The sequence below is a fragment of the Thermobia domestica genome, chromosome 3 (assembly GCF_964235325.1).
Source record: "Thermobia domestica chromosome 3, izTheDome1.hap1.1, whole genome shotgun sequence".
NCBI classification, from domain to species: domain Eukaryota; kingdom Metazoa; phylum Arthropoda; class Insecta; order Zygentoma; family Lepismatidae; genus Thermobia; species Thermobia domestica.
The window spans coordinates 216111445-216137463 of NC_137456.1; the positions used below are offsets into that span (position 1 = coordinate 216111445).

A 26019-nucleotide genomic window follows, 5' to 3' on the forward strand; every position below is an offset into this window, starting at 1 on the left:
TTATCTACCATATCTTCAAAAATGAGATCTATAGAATCCGGCAAGACGCAAACCAAATCAATAAAATTAAGTGTGTCTTTGTGAATTACATAATTACGTTAAAATGGATGAGTCAACTTTAAAGAAAATTTTATACAAAGGCAGATATAGACCCAGAAGAGATTTATATAATTTCACTTTCATTAAACTGATCTCGTTACTGCTGATGATGTACGTCGTTTTGTTTATGCAATACAAGTTTTTAGTTTATTATCATTTCTTATATACTTTTTGTAGTTTATTTTTATTGCTCCTTTTATCACTTCTCATTTAATATTTATAACTTTTCCTTGTATCTTCTATTTTTTAGATGTTTGTTCCTACTTATCTTTAGATCTTTCGCCATATTTCAACTTCTTATGAACATCTTGCTTTTCTCATCGCCAGTTGAATAAGGACTCTTCAGAGTTAGTTCACGTAAGTATATTATATTTTAGATATATTTGATACTTGCGAACGTTAGATCAATAAAAAATGTTTATCAGATGATGCTATAATGATAATAATTCATCGGCTGTGATGACAAGACAAAAATCACGTATTTCCTTTACAATAAGCTATACAGTCAAAACTTACTTCATAATATCGGTTCAGAACAGTGCTGTTAAAATTATTCGAATACTCAAATATCTGAATATTCGTTTTCAATTTCAATAATTATTTGTTATACGAATAATTACTCATTGTGAGAAAAATCCATTATTCGAATTTGAACAGCATTCGTACAGAAAGAGTGCGATGTTTATGTTTTCCGACTTTCAAGTTTTCCTAGAACTCATAACGATGATTTAGGAATAAAATAGATTTTTCCGTACAGAAACAGTACACGATATCACCTCCCTGCACTTCCTCATGGTTGTTCTAGACAGATCTCTTGGTGAAATTAACAGCTTACTTGCTTATTTTTCTCTTTACACTCTATACTCTCTAAGGATGGCCAAATTTTCCGGAATCCGCATTCCGGAAATCGGAAATTTCACTTGCCAGATTTCGGAAAAAAATCCGAAATTTTCGAAATCAGATTTTTCTGAATTCCAGAACTTTCTAAATTTCGGAATTTTTCCGAAATCCGAAATTTTCAAAATTCAGGATTATTCCGAAATCTGGAATTTTTTATATTCCGGATTTTTTCCGAAATCTAGAACTTTTCCGAATTCAAGAATTTTTCCGATTTTACTTTCCGGATTCAGGAAAGTAAAAATTCCGGAATTGGCCATCCTTACTATAAACCTATCACTCACTGTAACCTACCGGTTAAGCTCTCAGTGTAGTGGTTTACCGCAACGTAAAATACCACTTTTGCTCTAATATAGTTTTGTTAGCACGTGTTTTATATATATGTAAATGACGATCAATATTGCAACGAGCAGCGTATGGCATCATAATGTACTAGTATATTCGAACAACTTCACATAATTATTCGACCACCACAAATAAGTATCCAATTGCTGTTTAACTCAAATATTGTCCACAGATCAGATATACATTATATCAATTGATAGATCGCAACAAAATAGCATGCTTGAGAGTAAATTCTCATGATTAATTTTCGAGAAAATCGAAAAATAAACTTTCGAGCCGCCGGAAAGTAGGTCGTTAGTTATCAATAATAACTGATGGTTTATATTTTGCAGGAAGAAATTGTTATTAACTAATGTACCATATATATAGCAAACTACATTTGCTCTTTCTTTGAAGGAAGAACACAGAAAAAGTATTTGAGAATACAATTATAAGGAATATTCGGACCCAAGAGGGACGGGAATGGCGAACAGCGGAAACCTTTTAACGAGAAACTATAGTTTATGCAGTTTACCTAACAGTGTTAGGATCATTAAGAGACTTAGATGAGCAGGGCATTGGCCAGAATGGAAGAAAGTAGAAACGTTTTCAAAATTTTAACTGGAAACCCAATCGGAAAACGACCATTAGGAAGACCTAGGCGCAGATGAGAGGACAATATTAAGATGGATCTGGCAGAAACTGGATCCAGTTAGCAAAGTCAATGGAGAACTTTTGTGAATGCGGCATTGAACCTCCGTGTTCCAATAGGCCACAGAGTTAGTTGCAGCCGCTATTTGTAATGAGATTTAAAGAAAATGAAATAACTCCTAACTATATCAAGAGTTCGGTTCGCAGAAACACCCAAAGGAACTATCATGTGGAAGCCAAGACAAATTAAATTTCTTTCTTTTTTTTCCTCTTGTTTCGTGAGGGGGATGTTCCAGACCGGAAGAAAGAAAACTTATTTGAATGATGGGTTATGTTGAGTTTTTCCTATACACATCCACACACACACACATATATGCATACATATATATGTATACCTGACACATGCCTTTCCTCCCCTGAAAGCCACGTGACCTGGCCACGGACCAAATGCTAAGAGTCACTTCCTGGCAGACATAGCCTCAACAGCTTTCTTATCTGCCCCTTAAGTTGGTACATGAACTGAAAACAGAATGAAAGGGAACACGCATTTACAACATTCCGACAGATTTGAAAGGGAAACTTTGCAATCAGAACAAAACAATTTACAACGAATGAACGAACAGAAAGAGAGAAAGAGAGAGAGAGAGAGACGAGTCTTTACTGAATATCTTACAAATTAAGGGCAGTTACAACCCAAGAAATAATCAGTCCATTGATTGTAAACAACGAAAAACATTCTAGTCATTCTGGTAACTTTTCTTCTAGTTTCACATATATAAATGTCACTGAAAACAAGAATTTGCGTATCCAGAAGCATCCACAAGGGAAAATGAGTCATGACGCAAAATGCGTTATTAAGATTTATGCGGTTGAGAAAAATCATCTGAAATATCTAAACCAGTTTAACAACTAAAAATTTGTATACCAACTATATAACTTAATGTTTTAAACTAGTAATATCCGGTACGAGAAGATACAAGAAATTCGAGACTAGACATCACTTTCACGACACACTTTTGAGAAGAGATGAGACAACGAGACACCCTCACAACTATTATCTCGTGAGGCTGATACCATTGAGTAAGTTTAAAAGTGAAACCTTTCGAAGAAGGAGATATATGAAAGGATTTAGGGAAAACGTGTCATGGATCGAGGGATAAATTGTTATCTGTATCTACAGATAAGTTTTGGACTCCATTATACTAATCTGGATAAAACCAAGAAATCACCTAAACACGCTGGAAACTTTACATACAATAAAAGAAATACATTAAAATGCCCACGATAATTATAAAGATATTAAAAACAACACGTTTTCTTCCAATCTTATTGATGTATATTATTTCATGCAGCACAAGTTCAACACCTTGATCAATGTACAATACGTGTTTCACTATATCCTTGTATATCTAGTTTCAATATCATCAGGGCCGCCGCGTGTTTTGTTAAGCGCCCGGGGCCAGAATTCCCAGGCGTCCCCCAGTGTGTTATGAAAAGCAACAAGAGTTTGTTCTGTACTCCTAGATTTAAATATGGAATGTAAGATCGCAATGTAAGACAAAAGAAGTTAGTATTATGCCATTTTTTAAAAATTGAATGGCCTTTGAAGTTAAAACATAAAAGTTAATGAAAACAGGTTTTGAATTATTGAAATCGAGTGCTATTCTTGTTTATTTTAACTTAATACACATCAACATATGTGCATATGTTTATAGCATAGAACATACAAATAACATTACAAATATTAAAGCCCAATGTGTAAGTGGTAACAAACTAATTTTCTGACTCGCTAAAAACCAACAAAATAAACTTCTCTTGCCTTGTGATTAACACATACATTTTTTAGTAAATTTAACATCGAGGACACCGGGAAAGGGGGTCTGGGAATATCCCTCCGAGTACACAAGGTCCTGCAGTACTCCTCGAAACTTTTTTTAAAAAGTAAGCATTAAAATTGCATTGTAATGCCTTTTTAAGATTTGTTTTCAGTTTAAACCAATAAAGGATAGCCTAAATTTGAATTTTATTAAGATTTATTTTTCCATTTTAATAGGGAGGGATCCTTGAGTCCTCTCAATGGCCTCGCCTCTGATAGTTAATAAACACAGTTGTTGTGTGAGGTTAGTACAGAATTGAATGTTTGAAAAGATATTTATTCTGTTATTGTTTGGAAAGTACATGCGAAGTTGTATTTGTAATGCTAACCGGTTATTATCAAGTAGTGTCAAAATAAGCAGATAATTGTAGTATTACTTGAGCATTTCTTGGATGGAATAGGAATAAAGAAATGTTATTGAATTCTACTTTAGTTTCTTCAGTTTGTACCAAACTGTCATACGGATAAGAAGTAAGTACTAGCAGATCTCGGTCAGTTTTCCAAAGTAAAAACTCTTCTCACAGAGGGCTGGACCGAGTTCCAGCTGAGTAATCCTAGACGATGTTTTACATTACCGGTAATCTTACTTAGCCATGGCCTGGTCATTATTAAAATATTTGATTTAACATTATTGTTTTTTTTTTTTTTAATTAATTTACCTCTATAATCTGAATTTCTTGAATTTTGTTGATTTGTCGTCCCGGCGCCTGGAGCGATCGTCCCACCCACGCGACGGCCCTGGATATCATCATGTAGTATTCAGCCATCGCTGGAAATGTTACTTGGAACAAATTGAGTCCAAGAATTATTTTCCTCAATATAGCCATCACTTGGTTTCTTCTTCCCCTCTGTTACACTTCCTACCACATTCTTCATACAATTTCCTCTGAAATATCCTAATTTCTGTTCATTTTAACTAACTTCAGTATTCTTGAGCTCCCCACGACTTTTACTACTAGGGTACTTTAAAGAAGAAAATGTAGGACAGGACTGCACTGAACACAGACTGTATACAGCATGTGCAAGATATGAACACATCTATATGATGATTACTTGCGTACTCCATTCACATCCCACTCTGAACAGCTGCGATTCTGAAACAGGACAATTTAAATTCTGAAGCAATTACTTCTAGTTGGAGCGCCAAATTGTTGCATTATTGTTTATACGGGTTATAACCGGGTATATCAACCTCTCTGTCTTGCCACTTGTTACAGTCACTCGAGAACTCCATTTGTAACAACAACACATAATATGAAATATGCATCTTCCAGTATGCTTCGTAATCTTACTCTTTATATAGTAGCTACTATCATTAGCTGAATTAACTACATTAGCAAACATGATACATACACATCAAACACTGTCTTCTTCGGCCACTTAATTTAAAGACTTATGCTACGTTATACTGAACATTTTCCTGACTACGTTATCATTACTATAAAATAGATGCAGACATACAAGACGAGATGAGAACTAAGGTTTACTCGTGATTTGATTTGATATTTCAGTTTAGCGACCCATTTAGCAGCAAGGCTATATGAAACGTTGACCTACAGCTTAACGTGAGATTCGGAAACATGAGCTCCTACCGGGAATAGCTATGAGGGAGCTCATAAGATTTTCTAGTATTGTCGAGTCAATTTTGAAGTATCGTCCCGTTTTGTAAGTACTTTACTTTCGGAAGTAGTCTTGATAAAATGTTGCACTTAGTAACAAGAAATTCAAATGCTGTACATGAATAACTATTGAATAATCACAATTAATTAAAAATACATATCACCCGGTTCCTTAATCAATGTAACACAAAAGTTGTTCACAACACGGAACTACTAGTAACTGATTTTAATAAGGCAAATTATCGGAGTCAACTTCTGATCATTTATAGATATATATAGTGTTGTCCACGTGACTCATAAAATTTCTCATCTCGCTTCAAATTTGAAAACGTACTTCTCGTTTCGTCTCGTCTCCTTGGCCTTTACTTCTCGGCTCGGATGAAAACCTAAGTAGTGATTCGCTGAAAAGGGACAATAAAATCCAAATCTACAATCTAATTTAATTTATATATACAGTTCAAGTATCCTGTATAATATGCTATTTTCTGTCGTCGATTACTACAATTTTAGCGTTTAACTCAATCATTTACGTAACATTATATTTAAAAACACTAACTGTTATTCAATGTTTGCAAGAAGTCACTACAAAGGAAATGACGGACGTCCTCTAATTTTGAATAATCGAGAGACATAAAAGGAAAGTACACACTTACGCACTTCAATTCAAAAAACAACGAATTGAAAATGTACTAAGGATAAAGCTTTGGTGCACTGAGGGATTTTTAACCCTATTACTGAAACACAAAGAAATACTCTCGATGGCACTTATCTTTATACAATAATAAGTACAAAATTTCCTTATAGTTATTTACTAATGGAACTCTTGGGACGATACCATTCATTCATTTTACAATAATATACAGCTAATCTATAGTTTCGTCACCTGAAATATATTGCAACGTGTAATGCATAAAGTCCAATGTCCGTGGATTACTGACAATAGATCAACCATGAATTACAATTATTAAAGTAACAGATGATGAAATGAGCACACGCAACTTACATTAAGACACAACCTCATTCATTCATTCCTCTGTTTAATGAATGACGTTTAAAATAGATCGACATTTGATTACGAAATCATTCTCCTTCTCCTTTCAAAGTTATCTTTGAGATTTCAACATAACCCACAGATCCATTCTTATGTGGCAATGATTTATATCACCTGACTGAAAAAAAAAAAAAAAAAAACAGGCCACTTTATCTCGGCACTAATTAAGAATGTACTTGAGTTGACAGTGTTGCACTAAAAGAAGAGAAAGATGATGATAATCACTACAGCTTTTGTCTTCACAGCTGATAAAACGTATTTTTGAATGGAGGTTCTATTTACCGCTAAAAGAGAAGGACGAATATGGGATACAGCAATTGTTATGAGTCACGCTGAGTAATTGATAGAATTCACTACAATCCTACTTTTCATTGACGTCAGAAGAGTTGCCATGTCAAGAAAGTATATCATTCAGATTCTAGAAATATGAAAGTGATTATTCTGTACAAAATATGATTTAGTTTCAAGCTTTTCCTTTTGTCCTATTGGCAATGGAATACTATGACCTGCAACAATGTAATTTACCCTGCTCTAAGAACAACGAGAACCATAGGATTAAGAAAAGAAAAAAAGAGTAGGCACCACAATAAAACCTATTACGTTGATAACCTCTATAAGTTGGCTCACGTACAACAAATGGGCTATTGCTTATTATTACTTGTTAGTAAGTACCACCGCAATAGCGTGTTCTTAGTCTTCCACGTACATTTCTTCCATCTATTCCTTCTTGTAGTATACTACAACACCGGAGTTTAAGTGGCAGAGATGCTCATGTTTAATCATGATGCAAAGACATTTTAGGGAGAAAGACGAAAGTTTTAAAACCAAGTACCAAATATATATATATAAATAATGTGCAAGCAATACAATATATTTTAATCATCAAGTTATCCTAAGTGGGGTAGGTTGAATAGGAAGGGGAATTATTACAAATCAGAATGATTGAGAAATTTTACAAATAGATCTAGTTTTTCTAGAGGTCCTGTCAGAAGAATTTAGCTAGTGCATCATGGAATGGGCTCCCCAATTAACTAACGAACTAAGCTGACAGTTACGCTATTGTTCTTTTTCTATCTTCCGACAAAAATATGTCGGTCTTCTCAATCACCGATATTCTCAAGATATATCGTACTGTATCTCTCCTAATTCTTCCACTATTTTGATCCACAAAGAGCTAATATAAAGATCACCTTACAATTATCAATATGTTCATCGAAACCATATGTATGTGTCAATTGCATTATTTAAAGAAAAGCCAAGAAATTTAAGTTTTATAAACAAACGGATACGCTACAGAATTACAGGAACATGAACAGAAAGCTGAACACAGATCTTGCGGATACTAAACCGTTTTAAAATTTATGTTCAAAGAGATTATTAAAGAAAATACATAGCCAGTATTAAATCATAAGTTACTGACTAAAACTCAATAGTTTCCTCAATAAATTAATAGTTGATTCAACACTCGTTTCATGACTACATGGTTTCGAAGAACTGACATCACACTTCACGTACCAACCAGGATGAATGAAGTATATTGACCGCAGTGGATTTCCGTTTCTCGTATCCCCAAAACCACAGCACATTCGTAACTTCCTTGAAGATTTTTTTTTTTTTTTCACGAGTAACACTTTTATTTGAAGTGCGCTCACTTCTAATCTGTATCAGACATAACAGCTGGTCTAACGATACACGCAAATGAACGAAAAGATATAGTGCTTAAAAAGAGAAACTACATTTTCAGGAAAGTTACAATACGTAATTTATACATTTACACACAGCACAAACTACACACTTCCTCAAAACTTGGAGACGTAAACTTTTCACAATTTTCACAAGAACAGCACTGCAAAAGCGCATAATCTAATCTAAGGGACGGGAAAATATTTTTCCAATCAAATTAGAGAGAGACTGAACGGCCGGCGACGCCGATATAACACAAAGAATACGGTTGATCTTAAAATAACAATAACTGATCTCTCCTACTCTTTGGCAGTGATTCCTTTGTAACCTGAAAAATCCTATTACAGTGAATGCACAGTATTTTTTATATACCATATGCTGAAATATAACTTTGTTTTTTCAGACGAATGAAAAACGGTAAGGGCCTCAGAAGCCCGCGTTAATAGTAGGTGCCGTCCTTCATAATCTTGCGTTACATAAGGATGTAAAACACAAACATTACAGTTGAAATTAAATAGACACAAAAATATCCCAAAGAGAGATTTCATTCATAAACGGATTGATTAAAAAATATGTATTTCATGTTTTACAATATCGTCGATCATAATTTTACGTAAAAACATACGACATCTATGTATGCGTTCATTATATTAAATTAATTCTCTTGTAGAAGACTTTTTTAGTACACTTTTTCGGTAACATAATGTTATAAAATCTTATCAGACGTATGAGAACTATTGAAATTATATTAATATCTGATGTTGAACATACGAACTATCGTCATAACAATCATGAACACACACGCACACACTGAGTTATCGAATGCATTTAGTTCTCAAAATAAATATCTGTGATGTAATCAATGTGGAGAAAAAACCTGGATCGAGAATGTTGAAATAATATATTGCTATTAATTGATTGGAGTATCAGATGCATGTAGAATTTGATCCAAAAATAGAGAAAGAAAGATTAAGTTCAAGTGTTTTCAATATTGTACATTATGATTTCATAATTTCTTAATAGACCATATTATTATTCACTCAAACTGTTTCATTATATTTTCATTCCAAAACAAAATTATCCATATATATATTAAAAGATTTACACCGTTTTCCTCAAAATCTAAGCCAATGAAAGTCAAGAGATGCTCTTCAACGCCAAGAAAACATCCGAACATTCCAGATAAGCTAAGTTGAATGGTCTCTAAACGAAGGCTCTGATATATACGTAGTTATCGTAGCAGATGCTCTCCAAAACTAAAACCACAGATAACATGCACTTAAAGTGAAGAAATAATGTTACGTTATATAAAACAGTTTAACGTGAAAAAAAAAAAAAAAACCGAGGAAGTAGCAATTACAACTGTGCTCATAAAATAATTCAATAAGCAATTATCTGAAGGCGCTTTCAATTAAAACAATTTAAAAAACTCAACCAATAATAAAACACTACATTGGCATCCTCTTCGCTACGAAAAATTGACAATTTCATAAACTGTTGATAAAGAACATACATCAAATATGGTACGTACTGAGTATAATATTAGGCTTCTTTAGTATGGTGAAACAATATTTTCCAACAGGGAAGAATATTACTAGCTGAATATTCACGAAAACTAAATTCATGTCACTCTTCGTTTGAATGTTCTTTAACAATTTAGATATAAAATTAAGACCATAATTTAAGTAATTACTTTACTAGTCTATGGATTACCCCTGAAAATACCAGAGGACTGTTCCTAGCTTACGTTCCTTTCCTAAAGTAATGAATGATGCATTCCTGCTGGAGTTCCAAGATATCCTAATCTAAATTTATAACGTAATAGATGTAACCTAAATAATAATAACAAATCGTACATTTCACTGTACGTACACAAACGAAGGTAAAGCTTCTGTGAAAGAAATAATATAATCGTTGCGTTTACCATGCGGAGCACTATTTGATGTGTGTACAATGAAAAGCGTTAAAATACAAACATATAATCTATTACTTGAATTTCCAATTTGCCGATTTAAAAAATCGTTGAGATAGTTTTCAAATAGTTTCAAATGCATTTATATATATATATATATATATATATATATATATATATATATATATATATATATATATATATATATAATGCAAAGACGACAAACTTGTGGGAAGGTTAATAATTAGTAGTCGGGAAACGATTTTTTCCCATATTCAGACGATCTCATATCACTTTCTCTATTCCTATAAATTTTTATCTAACAAATAGTATTGCTCCACTGTATCCTCCCTTCACCCCTCTAATAGAAAAAAACCATCACCAGTTCAATGAAATTGCATCCTATCAATATTTGATGGGAGAAATGTAACTCGGAGTTCAACATGCAGCTGGCATGAAATACTGTGAAGTTTATACAACGACGAAATGAGAAATATTACGAGATGATGTGTCTACACTTAAATTTGTAATTTTAACATTATCGCACAGAATCAGGACGAATACTGAAAATATATGTGAAACAACATATTACATTTCGAGTTTAACAATAATTACTCAATTGCACCAAAAAATGAATAAAAATTAAGGAGCTTGATATGCATCTTTTCAAATTCAACAGATAATTTGTCATACGCTACAATTTCTCAACACAAGAGTCCAATCAAAATTAACGGTATCTCATTAACATCCTTCTACAACAGAAATTTAATTCTTCCTTAAAAAAAAAAAGTTTCCTTCCCTCTTTTCGGAATTCTTATGATCTTCGTGAAGGGGTGAAAGGGAGAACGCAGACAAGCTGTCTTATAGGCCATTGGAAATGCAGCACACGAAAGAAAAATATACAAACAAGAATATATGGCAGCAGACCAAAGTTGATTGTTTACGAAGCTTCTTTTGAACAGCCGAAAACTTTGGCCTTACGTGAACCTGTGTTTCCAAGGAGGGTCTTCGAGGTGGTTGCTAGCTCCATGCAGCAAAAACTAGGAAATGCCTTCAAATAAAATGCTTAATACATATACAAAAATATCTAATCCTACTAGAAAATATGAAGATCCTTATTCCCATTATATGCAGAGTCCACGAGAAAAAAAAAATCAGAATTATATGATAATGAGGTTGAAAAAGATTACTATAGCACAAAGTAACAATATGTAGGATTTTTAAAGTTTTAAGTCTGCAGACGATGCAAAATGTCTCGCTTAAAATGGAAGCGAAATTTATTTTTTAAGGCATGCTAATGAATAGTTAATATCTTTTATGTTAACTTTGTTCTTTGAAATTTGGAGACAGTACCAAGACCTTCCATTTTACACTTGAATACATTATTTCTTATTCAAAGGCCACAAAGAAAAAAATATATACCAGTACCTTGGCCCCTCTATCTTATTTTTTTTTTCAATATTTATGGAAATAAATACTTTATTTGAGGGATAATTTAAATTTTGAAAGATCAAGATTCATCTTAGTTGACCTCTACGACTGTATAATTCATTAACAACTATATTATCTCTAAAGGTATTCTAGATTAAAACTTCATGACATGAAGGAATTAGGATATAAAGTGTTAGACTATAATATGAAATTTGTAAATAAGATTATATTATCGTAAATAGAAATAATAAAAAAATTTCCATTACTAATATATCAAATGATCTGAAATAAATATAACGTAAATGGAGTTGCGAATAGCTATCAAAGGTGTCTCGTACATACTCTTGAAGATCATATGCACAAACTACTTCAATGATTTTGAGCTTCTTAAGCACATTATCTATCACTGTTGTTCGTTAATATGTATTAATATTAATTAAGAAGCTCCAATTAAGAATTTAAAATAAAATGAACTTGTTTCTTATGAGTATTTTTGCAAGTAATCAGATGTACAAAAATTGGAAAAGGCCTAGAAATCTCCACACGTACTCATGCTATTAATCTGACACCTTCTATTGATTTAATACATTTTTTCTTGATCTACGTCGAAACTGGAAATCCAGCGAGGCTAAAAATAATTAGTACTATTAAAAAAGAAAAAAGTATAAGTTTCTGTTGCATATCTGAGATGGTTTTTCAGTTAGTTTTAGAATGAGAAACATAATGTGCGTAGCAAGTAAGACGACGACTTTGAGCAAAATAAACACTTAAGTAAATGGGGGATAAGACAGTTACAGATTCTTGATTGTAATATCTGTTCTAATCCTTGAAACCCTCTTTCCCATTTAAAATATCTAACATTTATTCTTTGTCCTAACACCCTACAAGAAAGCCACACGTCTTTACTCGAAATACGAAATAATATTTTTATCCTACATACCCGAAAACGGTGAGCTTACATGTAATGATACAGAATTGCATCACTGTAACAGAAATTAAGCTTATTTATTTTGAGCCCAATGAGAGCGAAATTTATATGGAATAACCTGTAACTTTCAGATCAGCTTGTACAGTTGTTTGGATGGCTCACAATAATTTTAGCATATATACGAGAGGAGTGGGCGTTAATTACCGTAAACACACTTGTCACATCTCACGCTCATTTATTCCTCCTTCACCAGAAAAAACAATACTAACGTCACCGTATTGAAACAAACTACATTATGTAATAAATACACGCAACTACTACACATGTATGTATACCACAGGAAATCACTGCAGCCTTAAACATGACCAGTTCGTTTTCCCCAATTATCAGTTAGTTTGATGTTCTGTGCTACTTATTCAAAACTGACTAATTAATTAGGCATACATTATTAAATATTTTCCTACTTCAACTTTCCGTCTCTTAACAGCCGTTAACTACCTATGACGAAATATAAACGACCTTACTACAATTGCTGATAACAGAAATTATATCATATAGTTATTAACTGAAGTTCATTGCTAGTTTAGTTTAATTTTTAGAAACATTAATAACTTCATTAAATTTGAAAATGAGTTATAGTAAATTGAAATATAATATACGTAAAGAACATTACAGATGAAAAGGTTGGAACAAGTTTGCCTCATCTATATACAAAGATCATATATTGTTACTACTGTTAAGCTCACTAACTTTTCCGAAGAACGGAATGCAAAATAGTAAATAATATCACACATAAATTAAAATCCATGCTTCAAGACATTCTCTAAATTTGTTGTTAACTTACAAATTGATAGCTGAAACTGTTTCTGTCACACATACAGCAGAGCCTGCAAGTGCACGTATTTTCCACGAGTAACTCATGACTCGTAAAAACCTATCCCTGTGTCCCTACAGACACAAAATGTCTGAATAGTAACGTAGGTTACACTAATGAACAGCGGTGGAAAAATGAAATGAAATCTTTGAGTTTTACGTCCCACGGTTATGCCGGTTAGGCTAAAGGAGACGGTGATGATGAGTAATGAATGAAATGGTGGAATGAACAAAGTGGGAGGAAGCGGGAGAACCCCGAGAAAACCCACACACACGGTGTTTGTCCACCACAAAGTTCACTTGGCGGGGGCTGGGATCGAACCCGGGACCCCAAACACCAGAGGTGAACGCTCTACCACTGAGCTGAACAGCGGTGGAATCACAGATTTTGGTAGGAAAACCAAAATAGCTTATGGAACGCGTATTGTTCACAAGTAGTGATATTTCGTCCTGGGGTACGTTTCACGTATCTCACAAGCCCTACAAGTATATTTTACAAGGCACAAGATCATATGAAGCATAGAATAATGGTAAAAGTTATTTGTGAGTCTTGATGTTGTGATTTCTAATTTGATTTAACTTCATAATTATTTATCTATCTATCTATATACCAGTTTTATACTGGTATTACAAAATATATAAGAAACTGTTGAGCTTCTGTCTTTTTATATATCTAGTGATTATTATTTCCTCCTCTATTATTTTAATACATAAAATGTAATAATAATAATAATAATAATAATAATAATAATACGAGTATAAAGTAATATTAAATAATACGAGAATAATTATTCTGCAGCAATAGAAGCAAATAATTAATTCCTAGGAAAATACATATTGGGAACAACCAACAGACTGCATCAATACAGACCAGGATAGGAAAAGTCCTAAAATAATTTTACGTTGTTTTTTTTTTTTTTAACTGAAATATTTAATTTACTTTTTTTCTAATATAAAAAGCGAAAAAGTAGTGTGATATGATACTCTCAGATCAAAGTCACCTTAATATTTCATGAGCGCGTAAGTCAATTGGTATAAAATACAATCTGACAAAAATATATAAACATCTGTGCTAATCCTAAGCTTTCATGTAGTAGCAGTAAAACTGTCACTTCTTAATTGGAAAAATAATATTTACCACCAAGACATAAAAATGACAAGCAAATTTAATCTACTTTAAGTCATTATTTGTTATATACTTTTTCCACGTAGTACATCATCATTAATTCTTGCATCCGTGGTCGTCCTTGGCACTGACACGGAATGGCTTCCATTCTTTCTCTTTCGCTTTCCTCCTACTTTTGGTTCTGTATTTAGGCACAGGCCATTTCTTCCAACAGCGGCCTTGATTCCTCACAATGCTGTTGACCTGAGTTGACCTTACGTGCACGAACCTATACTCCAAGAGAAAGTGGGCTGCAGTCGAATTCGTACTCAAGTAACGACGATCCACTTGGGGAAACGTTATTTCAAGTTATTTAGTTAGACTGTTCACAAACTTGTTTTGTAGAGAGATGCTGTTTCTTTCATCTCTTTAAGAGATTCTGTAGGTCTTACACTTCTTGCCATTGAACGCTAGTAGCACAGCGATCACAGCACAGACGAAACTTATCTTTGTGCTCACCATGACTAGTCCCTGTCAGCAAGAAGCGTACGTACAGTGTGTTAACGAAGAGAGAGATAGATTTCAAAGACTGCTTGCTTTTTTCTTAAAAGCACTGGAATTGTTTCTTCGCACCTGTGCAAATAATATTTCGCCTTCTTTCACATGAATTCCGTGCAACTCTTAATGTGTGGGTGAAAATTTACACTTCGTGTCTCTGCAAAACTACTGAATTAATTTCGTAGAAAATGTGTACTCTGGAGAAAACTAGCGCATTATCTTTCTACATCTTTTACATAAAAGCGCTAAACCATCCATTTCGAATTTTCACTTGTAATGGCACTGCGTATCTGTCTTAAATATGCCGATTTGGTTTTTGAATTAGAAAAGAAACTAGACTATCACAAGGAAGCGCCAAAATTAAATGAAGCCTTACTAACAACTGAGAACCATAACATCTATTTCATAATTTTATTCCAAGTAACTCGTTTTCGGGATTCTTCTAATTGTCCAGAGGTATGCTAGTATAATCTAGGTATGGAAGTATTTCTCAACTATACCTACATATATATATATATAAACCTACTTATTATGAAGTTAGATCATTGCTTTAGCGGCTTCTGAGACTTAAAATGAATCGCCGATCTACAAAAGCTGAATAAATAAATAAAACCTAACCTAGAGTGCTATGTTTAATGATGATAAATATAAGTTTGAAAGTGCACCCAGCCTCTTTCTCTCCTTGAATCCAAGAAAAACATTAATTCACCCCAACAAGAAGTAAAAATTACATGGACACTTAATACCTAGCCCGAAATATCTGAATTCAACTTATAAATTGACAAGTAAACAGTTATTAATCTGAGTGTGAGAGCTTAGATTCTGTTCACGACCCATCACACATTCACCCAAGGTCCACCAATGGGTTGTGACCCAGAGGCTGAGAATTACCAGAATACAGGTTTTGCCAAAATATGATATTTTCGCTCCCCTCATACCTGCCAGTTGTACAAATTCACTTGCAACGGCACATCTTGGGATACGAAATAATGGTCAAAGAAAAAGTCTAAAAAACGGAAGGAAAACTCATGATCATAATATGTGGTCCTCCAAACGAGAAGTAAATTGTTTAAAGAGAGTGAATAAATAATATTGCTAGAATCAGATAATTTTTCTTTCTGTCACAGAGTTGTACGTAGCGAAACAAAAATGGATTTAGAAGGGGACTACTATTTTACAACTGATTTGGATACATGGGTGGAATGTATCGTAGAGCAGCGGATGGTATTTATAAAATAGAATTCTTTACATATCAATTATCGAATACCTTAAATAAACTAGGTTTTGAACACACCAATAGTTGACACGAGTGCTACAAAAATTAGGATCATTACAAAGAGGATTGAATACAGTACTTGTCAGAGGAAATTACGATCAAAAATAGTTTCTTGGTATGATTAAGAAAATCCTCAGGAAAAATTCTCTATCTGATATTTTCCATTTAGGACACTGGAAGAGGGAATTAAATAAAGAACAAATTTTTCTTTCTTACGAATTGAACTCGGAGCATGTGATAGATAAGACTAACACTCGACTGTAATATCCTACACAAAAAATCCTTGCTAAAATAAAATTGTTCAAAAAAAAATATCACTGTCCTCCAAGTTATAGAAACAAATAACTTTTAGTTCTCAATCCCCCTTTCAATCAGCTTACGCTTCTGGCGCGAAGTACGTCCTGAATGATCCTCGCAAGGTTTGTTTAAGCATTTGCTAACGAAACCTTGGAAACGAGTAGTGCAGCTAGCAGCCATTTCTCTCTGGCATTTGCTTTAGTTGCGTTAATGGATACTGTGCTTACATTACAATCAAGGAGATCTTTCTATTTGATCACCATGAATCTGCAGAATAACTTACAACTTCAAATAGCACGTTAACTTTCCAAAATCGTCGTATTGCTCGCTCCTTCAACCTATTAGAAGTGGAAATGCTACCTTCAACACAAGGACAACTCTGTTCTTCAGTGTCAAATTGAAGGTGTGACTGTCAATACCCTCAGCATAGTCATTAATGTATTTTTTATATATATATATAGGCTATATATATATATCACCATGAAACAACTAGGGCAATAAATCTCAACCGGAAATTCGCAACGCCCTAAGCACACTCAGACATATTGGTTATTGAGATTTGAATTGGGAGTGTTAATTCTATCAACGATTTTAGTTATTAATTAATAATTACAAATCTTATTCTACAAAAACTATTTAAAACAAGCGTCCGCACTGGATGGATTTGGTAAGGATACACACAAATACTTCTTATTTTTAACTCAAGTGACAACTTCAGGCTATTGGCAACCAAGAAATCAAGATGAAATTTATCACATGGAAATGCAAATATGTGTGTCACTTATTTGTCATATATTTCCTTCAAAGTAATGAATGCAAAAAGCCAATGGAGGTGCCCCAACTATTTAGGAAAACTCCATATTACATAGAGACCAAGGATTACGATCTTTATTATCGGGTCACATACGGAAATTTTTGTCATGTAATAACATATTTTTTACAAAATGGTATTTATGTCGTATGCAATATGTTTCATTGATACGTATTCCCGAGTTTTATCGCTTGTGTTTATCTGGATCAACCATGATCTAAACTCACCATGACAATAATCATCATCTAAACTCATATAGTAAATATATTGAGTGAAGCACATAGGAACTTCAATCAAATCTTTATACAGAAACGTCAATCAAATCTCTAGTTCCGTGGGTAGGATCGAATGATTCGTTTTGGTTCATGAGATCAAATTCCTTTATCTCATTATGGTAAGTTTCGATTTTAATTAGACACGAAACAGTAGGTACGAACTAGGATCATATTCAGCTAACAACTTGACAACTGGTCATAATCAAAGATTTCTATATGCTTTGATGATACCCAACAGTTATCCACACATTGGTGACTAGTTTCTATGATTGTATCAAATATGCTGATATTACAATTGGTCCACATACACACATTGGTCTATATAGCTGTACTTGCTTGAGAATTCAGGTGGTCGAGCGAACAGTTAAATAAATACGACAATCGGCGAAACGAAATTCAATTTGGAGTCATTCACAAGTTGATGAGAGAAGATTAGAACAAAACCCACAGGCAAGAATAATGGTAAAAGATAAAAATACATAGTAATGAGTATGCAAGCTATCGTATCATAACAGTAGTAGCTCTGAAACAGCATGAACTACTAAAAATACCAACTGAAGAAAAATAACATTGAAAAATTACGTGATAATTCTTGAATGAAACCGAAACAAAGTAAGCCTTAAAACATTACACATACAAAATAGTTCTTACAACTGCATACTAAACTATCTTCAAAAAAAGATTCGATACTTTTTGAAGAAAATTCATTTATTGTATCATATATTTCGTCATAATTTTAAAACAGAAAATCAAAATTATAAAATATCAGATTTGAAAGAATAATTCATCAAGTTTATATTTGATATTTCATGTATCATTTTACTATAAAGAACCTTTCATCTTGTTTGTTTTAAGTGCCAACAAACATGTCTTATCTTTCGAGAAGGAAATACAAATACTATGAATGGCAGCTGCTATTACAGGGAAATTTTGCTATATATATATATATATGGCTGACGACAGTCACTGACTGGAATTATCTGAACAGAATTTGAACATCGTGTTCGTTAGGGGAGAAAAAACTGACTGGCACTGGGCCTCAATTCCCCTCAGATACCACGTTCCTCACTCCACATCCTGCCGTTCCTCCTCATCCCACTTCCTGCTCCCTTGAAAGAGAGGGGAGAAAGTCGATAGTGTTGCCAATGACATAGAGAAATCCCCAGAAAAATTTCCACAGCGCAAGAGCTAAAATGAATCCATATATTTTACACTTGCCGTTGCCGGAAGGCCTTGAATAATCCCTTACGAAAGACTGAACGAAGAACATTATTCACGAATCCGCAAGACTGAAGCACACTGATTAAATAATACCGAACCACAAACATTACACAATTCTACAACTCAAATTACGTAATACTTTTTCATTCATTCATTAAGTTGATTTTACAGAAATAATGTTACACTCTAATTCCAAGAAAACTAAATGAGACGATATCTATACACGCTCATTGTCATGTTAGAACTATTTATCAAAACAATGTAAAGCAAAGTAAAATCCACTGCAACTGTTTCAGTAGCACACTGGCCACAGAATGAATTACGTAATCCTGAATGACATCTAGGGAGAAATAACCCAATTGACAATCAGACAATTGAAAGGTGTAGGAAATCGTTTTTGTGAAGAAAACTTTTAATGAGTGATTCAGCATAATGAATTTCAAGAATTCATTCATTATGACCTTAAAAAGTATCTTTAATGCTGTATTCTGTCTACAAAACATTAATTCAAACCACTATGTTTTCGAGACTCAAATGTATTCTCATTAAGCGCTACAAAATTACGCTACGTATTCGCACATGTGATATTTATAAAAAATAACACATATGGCGAAGTAGTTTGAAAATATAAGTACAGTACACATCAAGAAGTCCTCCTTCCTCTCTTCTAATTCGTAAACCAAATAACACGGCCAAGCATTTAATCTGATTCCAGTGACATGGCAATCTGTGTAAATTGAAGAAAACTATCAAAATTTCTCCATTACGAAATAAGGAAACGAATTAATACAACCGAAATAAATGAAAATGTGTGCAATGATACTTTTGCAAATTATGTTTACAATGAACAGTATCTATTTGATAAATAAAAGTGTTTCATGTGTATCACCCACCTATCAAAGTCCAGTATTTTATAGAGATCAACGTACCAGCACAATGAAAACTCGAAAAGAGCTCCCTCGTGGCTATATTGTTAACGTACATGTTTTTAGCGCAGAAGACCCGGGTTCGATTCCCGGCAGGAACTCGTAGTTCTTGACCCCACGTTAAGCTCTAGGTTCACGTCTCGTATAATCCTTTTCTGAATGGGACGTTAAATTCCAATCCAAACGCGAACATAAAATATCCACTATCCCTTACAAATGTGTATAAAATGACGCACCTAGTACTTCAAATTATGTGACAAATCTGTTTTGCTACGTGATGCTATCAAAATTATCCAATTATTTGCTTAATAAGGCTCCGTCACAGCTGATGTTCTGCCTTTCGTGAGGCAGACTTCCCGGCAGAAATATACGTGATTGATTTCTGTGGAGCTTAGTGCAGGCCCATATCCACGGGGGAGGGCTAGGGGGACAGGCCCACCATAAAATTTTCATGGTAGGCTTGCAATGAACTATAATATGGTGATGAACTATGATATGGTTGGGTCGCCCCCCCCCCCCTAGATTTTTGGGCTGGCTACCGGTCTGGCTTAGTGGCTACAGTTTAACGGAAGTTTGAATCAGTTCTTACGCATTGTTAACTATCGAACAACGAAGCTCATATGATTAGCTATATATTTATTAATCGTCAAATTCACGCCTTATATAGCCTTAGTGCTTAGGATCTAAACTCACAATAACTGTTCAAATATTCAAATTTTAACAGTTGTGTGAAAACAAAGGATCAGCAATATCGTAATAACATACTCCGCCTTATGCTGAGTCACTTTGATGTATGATTAGGGTCATACTAAAAGCCGGACTACTTCAGGAAACAAATGTTAGTCGAACTCTTTAGTATGGCACTAATCACACGTCAGAACGACTCTGCATAAGTCCCACTATGTTTGATTATATGCTACCCGACTGCATTTGCGATTCATATACTATTAACATATTCGACATTCGTTGTACTGAGACCATTCTTAGTAAAATTAGCAAATCGTACACAAGTATTCTATTCTATAGTACAATAATTGTCAAGTATTATAGCCAAAGAGTTTGTAAAATCCATTGAATCATTTAAAGTATATGCAATTTGCATCACTTGCTATTCCTTCCTCGTCAAATGGCATCGTTTGTTTAAAATCCTGTATCACAATTTATAATTATTCTCCTTTACATTAAAGAAATAAAAATGCGTAACACAGTATATGCTATCTCTAAACCTACACGACATTCGAAACATACTCCATTTACGCAACTCCGCAAGTTAATGCAGAGCACTAATTATCACTTTTGAATTCAGTAGCCAGATCAGAATTAGGTCGCCATTTCTTTTCCTCCAAAATTCTAAGGTAAACAAAGTAAAGGGCAAATGTCTATTGCCAAACAAAATTTTGGTCGTTAATGACGACAGGAAATTTCGCACCCTGTGATAATACTATTGGTGATGTTAATATTACATAATTCTAACTATAATAGTAAGACATCTCTGTTTCACAATCATTCTTCTAATAGTTCACAGTCAGAGCAATAGTTGTCGCTAGCTGTGTTACCTCGTATCTGACACCAAGAGATGTCACTAACGTGCAGTTAATTTCAGACGAGACGAAGGCTTGGGCAGGGGGCACAACTAGTATTTTTAATTAATTAACAGGTACGCTGGCAATCGCAAGATGTCTGATCCGTGTTCGAAGCTAGCTCACGAGGGGAATGCTTTGTTTTATGCTTTCACTATTCATTTCAACATCATCGACCATTTCTCATGGTTTTCTTCAACCTAAATGACAAGTAAAATTCGTATGTAATCATATCGCACCTTAAAAATCCGAAAATATATCCATATCACCGTTACTTGCTCAGAACTTAAGAGGGTTAATTAGTCGTTTTACAAAAAAGAATGTTTGACTTCAAAAAATTTGTCAATTAAAATTATGTAAAAATATTACATAACCTTAAAATTTTAATTAGTTCTCTTTAATCCAAACATGCACGAGCCATAAACCCATCAACAGCGCTTTAACACTAAATTAATGCTAAACATATTCAATATTTCTTTTCCCAGGACAAAAAAACGAATGACGACCTTTTCCGCAAAATGGCCAGCATATAAGGCTAGGAACCATATATTCGATTCGCGGTGGAGTGCATGTAGTTCTTGTCCATGTCTTACAGCTCAAATACTAAAAAAAGAGGTTTAATCCAAACTACAAATGTAGGATTCAAAAACTGAATCTGACTAACATTGACTTGACCATTTCAATAACTTAAAATGACGGCACGTCAACATAAACTTCACCAAATTTCAACTGCATTATTTTCAAATGCCATCAATAACTACCTTATATAAAATTCCTCAAATAAGGTTGCTAGATCTTAACGTCTTCCTCGTTAAGTTCTACGTTTTTCTGCGTCTTATGTTATACACTTTTAGTTTCCCCGTAAAACGAGTTTTTTTTTTTCTCCTTTTGTTAATAAATAAAAGAAATGATAGCCCATGTTTGTACTATAACTTAGTGCGAAAAAATAACAGAGAAATAGATTTATCATACACTGATATAACTTAGTATTCAAAGAGAAAATACAAGAGGCTGCATTCTTATCTCCTATATAATTAGCGCCCCAATTTTATGTTTAAGAATAGTTTCGTTTTAGCACTTTAGCCTTCATCTGTCCACACCGTCTCGATCATTTCGAAATTTCAATCAATCGTGATTTACTGATATCAATATAAGTATTGAACATAAGCTACGATGAACTTTTTGAACTACTAAAGGCAGAACTCCAAGTGGTTGTGATTTGCCATATGAGCTCTCACCGCGAATTGCAATATACTTTTTGTGTGTTTTTTTTTTTTTTTTTTTTTTTTTTTAAGTTTTGCTATTGTTTTTAATGATACTTTCCCTGTTTTTAATTAAAATTATCCCCCACAAAAACAACATTCTTTTTCCTTAAGGAATATAGCAACCTTAGTCTCAAAATACCTTGAACTCTGCTTCTCTCAAATTTTGACACGATTTATTACTATTATAATTCCTGATAGAGCACGTAAATCAGTTTTTGCAGAATGACGTAATAACTTAACGAGCATCTAATGAAGCGAACAGAATCAACCAATCAATTGAATTAGTAAATGCCAAAACTGTAAGCAATTACGTACTTTCAAAAGTGTCGCCAAAACAATAAGTTATGAGTTTAAAAAATTTAAACTATGAAAGTAGCCAATTCGATATCATTACTAGACAAATATAGATAAATATATTTCCAAGTAATACTAGTGACTGTTACTTTACAGATAAAAAGTTACTTCACAGAAATATATATTAGCTTCTCTTTCGGAATACAGGAACTTTTTAAATAACACCGAATCGAGCTGCACGACAGTAACAATAATAATAATAATAATGGCAATTAACAATTTGATATGCGCCTTTCCCAATACTATCATTACCTTCCAGAATATTTTTCGTTCCTAAATCTTATCACACGATATAATATATCATTTGTACTAGGCACATATGTTACATTTACATAATTCAATGTCCGTAATCCATATATAAAAGAACCAAAATATTGCTAACTTCTTCCGCAATTACATCAATCCTCTCGTTAAACCAATTCATGAATCAATGCTATCACCTCGGTGCGGTATGGTGCCCCTCCCTCCACTGGTGTAGTAGTGGCTGCCGGTGGCAATAACCCGAGCAGTCTCGGCGTTCGGATCACGATATATATTTATTCCATTGTGGGTTCCAGTCATGCTCAAGAGAATGGGCATTTTTAACTGTCCTCAACGTTTGTGTTCGTGCCCACGGATTATGTAAGATTAAATACGAATAATTAGAAGGCGTGACGAATTTAAGAAGACATGGCTAACACACAAACTTTTTGTGTACGTGATCCTGGGTTTGACTCCCAGTGGTAGCATAGAACAGCATACTGTGGTTCGGATTCCACCTTAAAGTGTACAGTCTCGGTGCTGAAGATGACGCTAAACTTCAACAAACGGCATGGCTTTGAATTGCGGTGAATGGTTTCAAGCACATACGATTTATTGTTAATCAGTTATACGTACTACCTAAGCCAAAATTAACAAACGTAAGCAAAATGCAGCCTTAAAACTCAACAGAAATAGATGCCAACTCAGATCCTGTACCAGAATATAGTTGAATGTGCTGATCCTACGTGCTAGCTTTATAACCCAGTATAAACGCAATGTCATTCTTAGGTTTTATTTCATGCAAAAGGTATTCACGCTAGGATGTATAGAATTGTCATTGAGAAACTCATGAATGAGAACAATCGCAAAAATCTGATATATCTGTTACTAAAATATACATAGTACAAAGACTACGTAACATCAACAGCAATACGTACATCAGCATATTATAAACATTAAAATTAAAATATTGCCAAAAATACAGTTGCCAGTTGGAAACCTTGACATCCTCTAGCTTCGTGGCTAAGCTGGGATGGGCAGCCACACGGTTCCAACAACCAACTTTGGAAAGTCACAAGGGTAGAGGAGAGAGACAAGTAAAAAGGCTCGTCGGGCCAGAATGAATGTAAAAGCCAACTGGAGGCTGGTTATGCTTAGAAAGTTCAATACATTACAACGAATGTATCAAGCAATGAACATTATACACGATACACTGCAACAGAAATTATCTAGTTTGTATTTTTTAAATTCAGAATGACAAAAGAGTAAAAAACAAGACTACTTGAAAGCGTGGAATATTGAACAATTCAGTGCTACGAACAACAGGTGTTGCCTTGCACGTCCCTTCGAGCGTCCTTCAACGTTACCTTCTGTTCCCCCCTCCCCCACTCACTTCTATCGCACTCATACAATGAAGGGAATGAATGAACAACTTTCACATCATACTCATGCGCAACAAATAACCACCCGAAAGGAAAGATTAAGCATAACTATATTCTTAACTCTTTATTTTAAAGAACGGATGCCATTTGAAGTAACATTACATCTAAAAATGATTCTTACCTTACTGTTATAGCGTCCAAGATCACTCTTTAGGCAAAATCCACTTTAAAAAAAAATACTCCAGCTTCTTGGAACAAGACGAGCTTTTGCAGAGAATATAATATTGCTTTTTCCGTGATATAACAAAAACAACAACAAAATAACCAGCCAAACTCCTTTTTGTGTAACAAAGATCACTTATATTCAACACTTTTTAAATATAACGCATACGTTTCTTTTTTTCTTCTAGGAAAAAAATTAGTAACTTTTAAAATAACATATTTAAACAATGAGAGACGCTTCTTCAGAAAAAACTTGGGAAGTTGAAAAGCACTGTTGGTTGCTTCACTTTTATGTCCACGATGGTTCCTGAACTAGCTGGCACGATGCCGCAACGGCCACCGCCATCCATAGAACACTGGTATTAGAAGTTGAGAAGGGAACAGAGCATTAAAAAAAAACTAGCACCACACTTTCTCTGGAAGCACATAACAACGATAGACTATTTTAATGTATTCCGCACTATATTCCTGTTAGAACGACAGCCTTTTGGACGCAACAAGGCCGAAAATTCCAAATGCTGTTTAGCGAGAATACCTCCTTGTATTCCGCCATGAAGTAACATGAACAACTAACGCCTCAATTGTCAGGTTTAAGCGAGTTCTGCGCATGCGTCAACTGGGTCTCCTCATACTCCCGCTCTCTCTCTTTTCCCTCCCTTCCCGGTACAATCCAATTTCGTTCATTCATGGCTCTCCGGGCTGGTTCTATTGCTTGAAGCTCCGCCCAACGTTGTTTTTGATTACTGGTTACCATGGAAACGATTTCCGGTTATTGATTTTTAAATAAGGTTGAGGTGGGGTTGGGAGGAAGTGAGTGTGGAAACATAGGAAAGGAAAAAGGTAGGGGAAATAGACACGTTCATTCATTGAAGGTGGGAGCGGAAGTTCTCTTTTGGTTTGCATTAGTGACATTGAACATAAACTTGGTGGAAACTTCGAAGTATTACGTCCTCTAGCGCGAGATTGTCTTTCTCTTTCATTCATTATAGCGTAATAAGTTAGAATTTACTAGGAGGCAGAAGTGATATTTTTGGCCGATGATTTCGTTCGGGTCTATTAAAATGTATTCATGTTTCCGGTGGACTGTTACACGTCAAATAGGTAGTTTTTCACGTCACACTTCATCAAACCTATTTCTCTACTCAACGAAAGGAACATACTTT

At 34.1% G+C, this 26019-nt stretch overlaps 1 protein-coding gene across 1 annotated transcript in view; it reads right to left on the reverse strand.

Moving 5' to 3' along the window:
• sty (sprouty signaling antagonist) overlaps nt 1-25519 on the reverse strand; it is a 54082-nt gene extending 28563 nt beyond the window's left edge. The window contains exon 1 of the mRNA XM_081752174.1: nt 24816-25519. The gene's annotated coding sequence lies outside the window, so the exon portion shown is untranslated. The remainder of the gene's footprint in view (nt 1-24815) is intronic.
• Between the last annotated feature and the right edge of the window lie 500 nt (nt 25520-26019).